Genomic DNA, 7,471 nt, shown 5'->3' with positions numbered 1-7,471 from the left:
ATCGCTACAAAGTATTAAAAAAAAATCAAAAGGGAGAGAAAACTGTACTTGAATCACAAATGTATCCTACCAGATTCTGCCATCTCCCTTCAACATTCTTATTCCTCAACTGCAAATTCACTACTCAGGAACAGTGTTCCTATACCTTTTGCATAGTGACAGCATACTATTCATACCCAAAACTATTGAATATTTATTCTCATATCTACTTTTGTTAATTTATTTTAAAAACTTTAAAAAGTGCTACTACCTCTTGAAACTCAAAAGGTATCTTGATGAGATGCCTTTCATCAAGAAAGAGAACAAATTGATTCATCACATCTAAACTTGCACTGGCCACAACTTTGACATTACTTCTCTTCATTGGCATGAATAATTGAGAATTGTTTGTGTATTTGCTTTAAATATATGTGATGTTTACTCATTGTTTCAGCAGCTGGACAGCATGGTGATACATGTGGACAATGCAGAAATATTCTCCCAAAAAAGGTGGGAAATGCATTACTTACTTTTTATTATAGTAGACTTCACAGAGCAGTTGAAGACAACAGGAGATCCCTAAATGTGGAAAGAAAGATTAATTTTAAAAATCTGTGAACTTCAAAGGATTGTGCAGATATATAAACTATATCAATTATATCACATGCACTAATGTCCCTATGACTAACAATGGCTATTAACATCCAATTTCCAAGAAGATGAATATTTCCTGAAAGATAAATTGTTACAACTAGAACAGCATAGTTTTTCCAAATAAATATACTCACATTCATTTAAATAAAATCACATTTTATCCACATTTTATTGTGCAAACAATAAGCCAAGAGCCAAAAATGACTGTAAGCTGTTAACTCTAACAGAGGTCAGTTACCTTCTACTGTGCTTCATGCTTCCTCAAAACTCCACATCACTCCACTTTGCAACCCTATATTTTCAGTCAGCTCGGTAAAAATTCAAAGATCCCAACCCTTCTCACAAGTGGCAAGGAAGGGTAAAAGATTGCACCCCAGGTCAATTCACTTGCCAGGGAGCTAAGATTTCCCATACCCATTTTCCAAAAGCAAAAGGTTTAAGAGAGAGAAGAGATAGGTTATTTTGTTCAATCCAGAAAATGTTTTGACTGAAATATTTTTATCTTTTCTAAAAAACAATACCTACAATTTCTATAGCCACTTAGAGTTTACAAAGTGGTGCCCCCCATTTTGTTTAATAATCACAAGAACATCATTATTTTGTAGATGTAGAAACTGAATTTAGAAACTGAATCTAAGCCTATGACCCCCAGCAAAAAGCTTTTCCCTCTTGACCACAACTACACTAAATACATGAATAAAACATGAGGCTGCTTAGAACTCCCTTCTCTTAGGTGAGATGAATAAAGAAGATACATGATTTAAAAGAAATAGAGATGTTAATAGAGCCTGAATCGAGATACTTAGAAATGCTGATAGCTCTGTGCAAATAATTTTTTGATAGCCAATGGAGAACTGATGCATGAAAGTGATCATTTCAACCTCTAAGTAATTCACTAAAAAATGAGAACCACTGTAACATCAGTATGACTAATGCTAAAGCAGAGGTTCTGACTGGTGGTACAAAAAGTCAGAGATTTAAAACACTACGTTTGTTGTCATAGTAAGGATAGGTCTGTGTAAGAGATGTTTGTAACTGGTAAATAAATAACATGGCTAATATAGTCAAGTACAAAAAACACTTTTAAACAGAATTTTCAGTAAGACAGCTGAAGGGCACGGCAATTTGAAAGAGGTTTGTGAAGAAAATTATACTATCAAGCAAAGTGGGAAAACCTACGATCTAAAAATTGATTGTAATTGAAAAGAAAATTATTAACCAGTTTAAGCTGATAATCTTTTGCAACTGTGCCAACTGTATGAGTTGAAGTTACTAGTGAGTTTCCTGCCTTACAGATCTGTTTGAGACTTGAACTAAAAATTCCTACAGCTTGTGGAAGCACTAAATGTTCCCATGGTCCCCTTCTGCCTTCATCTTCTACTTCCACCTGTGCTGTCTCAATGTTTCATGCATCAACTGAATTGTGACCTCCTACCTTTTACCGGTTTCAAAGAAGTTAAAAAAAATATTACCTTTTTCTTAAAGTCATAATCACATCAATCATTATGAGCAATGGAGATTTTTATTAATGATTTCAGAAGATTAGAAGAGTGTAGTATAGCTCAAATTTTTAAATTTATCTCTCAGATACCATCTTTCTCAAAATTTTTCTGACAAGAATGGGATTTAGGTATCCTTTCTTGGACCCTTCTCTATCCTGCACTCCATCTAGTCTCCCAATCTTTCACTGCTCTTGTTTCTCAATAACGTCCTTTTCTTCTCATTTTCTTCCCCCTCCATCTCAGGGGGAAAAAAAAATGTTCTTTCATGTCTCAAGTGTAACAATTTAGTAATTGTCTTTTCTTGTTCTGATGTTCCTAAGGTCTCACCATCCAACCCAAAAAATTACCCAAGCATTCTTCTCCACTAATAGCTCATAACTATAGTACAGGGAAAAGGAATAAAGCAATAGTCATAAATGACCAAACAACACTTGTCGGCCATTGATTTTAAAAGAAATGTACATTTAAAACCAATTTAGATAATGTATGATTTGTCCTATGAATTTCATCTTCACAGTTGGGTTAGAAGCAAACTGCTTGTAAATATCCAGGTCATACAAATCTGGAGGATCAGCAACCAGAATCCCTCATCCAGAGTCATAAGCAATAATGAAGAGCATGGCATCTGAATCTAGACAGCAAAGTTCAAATTCTGTCTTCTCCACTACCTTAGGCAAGTTACTCAACCTCTCTGACCTCAATTTTCTCATGTATGAAATGGAATGATAATATTGCTTCCACCTCCTAGGATTATCATATGAATAAAATGAGTTGATACATATAAAGTCATTAGAACATTCCTGGCACATAGTAAGTACTGAATAATGTTGGCTCTTATTAGAATTATCTTAACTCACTCAAAAAGGCAGTGGTGTCTTCCTCCTTACACCTCTTCTTAAGAATTTTTACTATTTATTTATCAATTACTAATGTGCTACTTTGAAATAACTCTTATACATCTATAATATAATAGAGTACAACTTATATGCATATCTTTACTCAATGAATTCATATATGACTGTCTGTTCTAAATTGTGATCTTCTTACAGACATTGACTGCATTTTAACATCTTTGTATCTGCCATAGTGCTCAGCAGAATAACTTGCTCATAATAGGGACTTAACTAAAATGCACTAGTTCAAACACCAGCTATAAGAAAACCAATGGTGTATTGATATATTTCTGGCTTGATTTATGACACTTTATGGAAGAACCACCTCAAAACTACTTATCAACCAGTATTTGCCTTTTCCTCCCTCTCCATTACTGGCGATACTATGACATCATTTCCATGAGCTTTTCATTGTCCCTACCAAAATTCCAGGCCAAAAAAAAGGTGGGGGTAGGGGGTTGGGCAGGAGGCTAAATAAAGTTAGATTCATTAAGCTGCATCTATACCCATGGTAAACAACGTATTTCTGTACTTTCTATCTTCCAGTAATTTTGTTTTCCAGCATATTTCCAATGTAAAATATGTAAGCAATTGCAAAAGAATATTTTCAGTTGTCATTTTTAAATTTATTGGAAAATGTGAGCATACCTGAGCATGAGATTTTTTCCTCACTTGTGTTTTTCATTTTACTTTAAAATTATTTTATTTGTATGTAGCTAATGGTTAAGGTAGAGTTAATTTGTAACGGACATTTTAGCTGTTTTTCATGGCAATGAGAAAATCAAGGATTAGAGACTACTTTCCAGACATTCGGGTCATGCTATCTCTTCATTTTCCTGCTCTTGTCTCTCACTCTTACTCCCACAAGCATACACACCCCACCTTAAAACAAGTTCTCAGACTCACAAGAGACAAATATTATGAAGTGAGTGAGGAAGTCACCCAAAGGAAAAAAGAGGAGGCAATTTTAGGTTTATGATTCTTTTCAGATAGCAAAACATGAGGCTTGAGCTGCCTGCGAACACTTCTTCTTAATTAGGAGAGCAGTACTGTGTTTTGTAGCTCTCTAACAAAGTACCTCTTAATGAAATGTACATTATCATTTTTATAGAACAATTTCATGGAAATACACTTTGCTAAGAAATGATAAATATAGAAAGTCAAATTATTGACAATTTATTCCTTTTGAATCCATGAATAATAATATGTATCAGGTAAGATTTCCAGTCAAGATGGCTGAGTAGGTAAACTCTGTGCTCACCTTTTCTCAGAACCACATCAATTACAACTAGACTACAGAAAAAGCATCATTGAGAATCACCTGAATTCTAGTTTAACTGCCGCCATAAAACTATGGACATACAGAAACTGGTAGGACACCTAGAAACTGGTCGGAAGGCAGAGACAGTGAACAGTCCCACACCCATGTGTGACCATTAAAAATCGGGAGTGATAACTCAGCTGCCGAGGTCCCCCTGGTGGAGCAAGGGGTCGCAGCACCAGGCTCCCCAGCTCAGAGTTCCAGGGCCCGGGAGAGAAGTCCCCATAACTTCCGGCTGTGCACACCAGCAGAGATTGTGGCTAAGTGATATGGAGGGCGTCTACAGTCCTAGGCACTCCTCTTAAAGAGTCTGCACACAGACTTACTCACTAATGCACTCACTCTCTCTGAGCTCCTGTGCTGGGGCAGCAGTTCAAAAGACACCAGGGATATATAGGGAGGATTTGAATTGTGTAACTTCAGAGCAAGGGTTTGAGGGGCAGCTTTCTCTTGGAGGGAGGACCTGGTGGAAGCCATTGATTTTTGGTGAGCTCTCCCATCTTCCTGACTGCAGATACAGGTGGACATTATATCTGAGTCTCCATCATACTGGTTATCACCTTTCATCTGCCCCACCCTAGTGATTCCCTGAGACACCATCCAACTTTTGGGCCACCCAAGCCACTGCAAGTGACTTTTCCATAACCTGCCTAAGCTCATGCTGCAGACTTTCCTAAAGTCTCTCAAAGGTTCACAAAACCCAAAAAAGCAGCATCTGTTTTCAGTGTGTCCCAGACCTCTGGCTGAGAAGCCTAAATCAGCACTGGTGGCAGCCAGCCTTAATTCACAGATTGGACTCTCAAAGTACCTTCAAGCCCAGGGTGGGTGGTGGCCACCTGTGGTTTGCTTTGTGGCTCATACCAGGTGGCACCAGGCAAGGCACAAGCTGCACTGAAACTTAGCCTGTGGTGAGGCCCCTTTCAGTATCTCCCTGGGCTGGCACACCCAGGGGCCAGCTTTGGACCAAGCCAGAACATGACTTGGCTGCCTCCAAGGACAACACACACAAAGGGCAAACTGGGCAGGCATCAGAGCCCCACTAAAGTGAACCCTTCTCTGTAGGGTCAGCCCTTGCACAATACCTCCTCCACTGTAGTCACAACCAGTCCTTACAATAAATCAGCCTGAGGGTTAATCCCTCCCATTAACGTGCAAACAGCAACCAAGGCTTAACTACAACAGGAAAACACATACAACACACACAAGGGACACACCTGCAGCACCCAGCTCTAGTGACCAGAGGGACTGTACCACTGGGTCCTACAGGAGACCTACTACATAAGACCACTCTACTAAGACCAGGAGACATAGCAGCACTACATAGAAATAAACACAAAGAGGCAGCCAAAATGGGAGACAAAGAAACATGTCCCAAATAAAAGAACAGAACAAAGCTCCAGAAAAATAAGTAAACAAAATGGAGACAAGCAATCCACCAGACACAGAGTTCTATTCACTGGTTATAAGGATGTTCAATGATCTCAGGGAGAACTTCAACAAAGAGATAGGAAAAATAAAAATAGTGATAGAAAACATAAAAAAGAAACAGTCAGACATGAAGAATACAAAAACTAAAATGAAGAATACAGTAGAGGGAATCAATAGTATATTAGATGAAGCAGAGGATCAAGTCAGCAATTTAGAAGATAACATAGCTGAAAACACCCAATTAGGACAGCAAAAAGAAAAAAGAATCAAAAAAAAAAAAAAAAAAAATGAAGACAGCTTAGAGGCCTCAGGAACAACATCAAGCATACCAACATGTGTATCATAGGAGGACAACAAGGAGAACGAGAGCAAGGAATTGAGAACCTATCTGAAGAAATAATGATGGAAAACTTTCAATCCTGGTGAAAGAAATACATATACAAGTCCAGACAGCACAGAGTCCCAAACAAGATGAACCCAAAAAGGCCAACATCAAGACACATCATAATTAAGATGCTAGAGGTTAAAAACAAAGAGAACCTTTAAAACAACAAGAGAAAAGCAGTTAATCACCTACAAGGGAGCTCCCATAAGACTGTCTGCCAATTTCTCAACAGAAACTTTGCAGGCCAGAAGGGATTAGCAGAAAATATTCAAAGTGATGAAAAAAACATAAGGCCCTACAACCAAGATTACTCTACCCATCAAAGCTATCATTTAGAATCGAAGGACAGATAAAGAGTTTCCCATACAAGAATAATGCTAAAGGAGTTCATCACCACAAAACCAGTATTACAAAGAGTCGTAGAGGGACTTCTGTAAAGCTGAAAAGAAAAAAGAAAGAACAAAAATATGAATAATAAAACGGCAATAACTATATATGTAGCAACAATTACTTTAAATGTAAATGGATTAAATACTCCAATCAAAAGCTAGGGTGGCTGCCCTTTCAGCCGTGCCAGCAGTAGCCATGTCTCTGCACTATCCCATGGCCATAGGCCTCAATAAGGGCCACAAAGTAACCAAGAATGTCAGCAAGCCTAGGCACAGCCGCTGCCACAGAGACCTCAACAAACACACCAATTTCATGCAGGACATGATCCGAGAGGTGTGCAGCTTTGCCCCCTATGAGCATCATGCCATGGAACTGCTCAATGTCTCTAAGGACAAGTGGGCCTTGAAGTTCATCAAGAAAAGGGTGGGGACACACATCCATGCCAAAAGGAAGAGAGAGGAGCTGAGCAATGTCCTTGCAGCCATGAAGAAGGCAGCAGCCAAGAAGGAATGAAACCCATCCCCTCTGTGTGTAATAAAACCTATTCAGGGGGTGGGGGAAGTTAGGGTGGCTGAATATATGAGAAAACAAGACTCTTAAATATGCTGCCTACAAGAGACTCAGTTCAGACAGAAAAGCACACACAGACAGAAAGTAAAGGGATGGGAAAAAGATATTTCATTAAAATGGAAACAAAACAAACAAACAAAAAAGCTGCAGTAGCAATACTTATACCAGAAAAAAATAAACCTAAAACAAAGGCTACAACAAGAGACAAAGAAAGATCCAGTAATCCCACTTCTGGGTATTGAACTGAAGAAGCCCAAGGTACTTTAAGGGAACATGTGCATCCATATGTTCATTGCAGCATTGTTTACAATGTCCAAGATGTGGAGGCAGCCTGGGTGTCTGTTGATGG

The 7,471-nt window shown here is 38.4% G+C and overlaps 1 pseudogene; it reads left to right on the top strand.

Moving 5' to 3' along the window:
- The first annotated feature begins 6,747 nt into the window (after positions 1 to 6,747).
- Positions 6,748 to 7,065, top strand: LOC109449822 (large ribosomal subunit protein eL36 pseudogene; annotated as a pseudogene).
- The last annotated feature ends 406 nt before the right edge of the window (positions 7,066 to 7,471 follow it).

Source organism: Rhinolophus sinicus, chromosome 16 (assembly GCF_057876585.1).
Source record: "Rhinolophus sinicus isolate RSI-liver-muscle chromosome 16, RSI-T2T, whole genome shotgun sequence".
Classification (NCBI taxonomy): Eukaryota; Metazoa; Chordata; class Mammalia; order Chiroptera; family Rhinolophidae; genus Rhinolophus; species Rhinolophus sinicus.
This window is presented reverse-complemented; position numbering and strand designations above follow the sequence as displayed.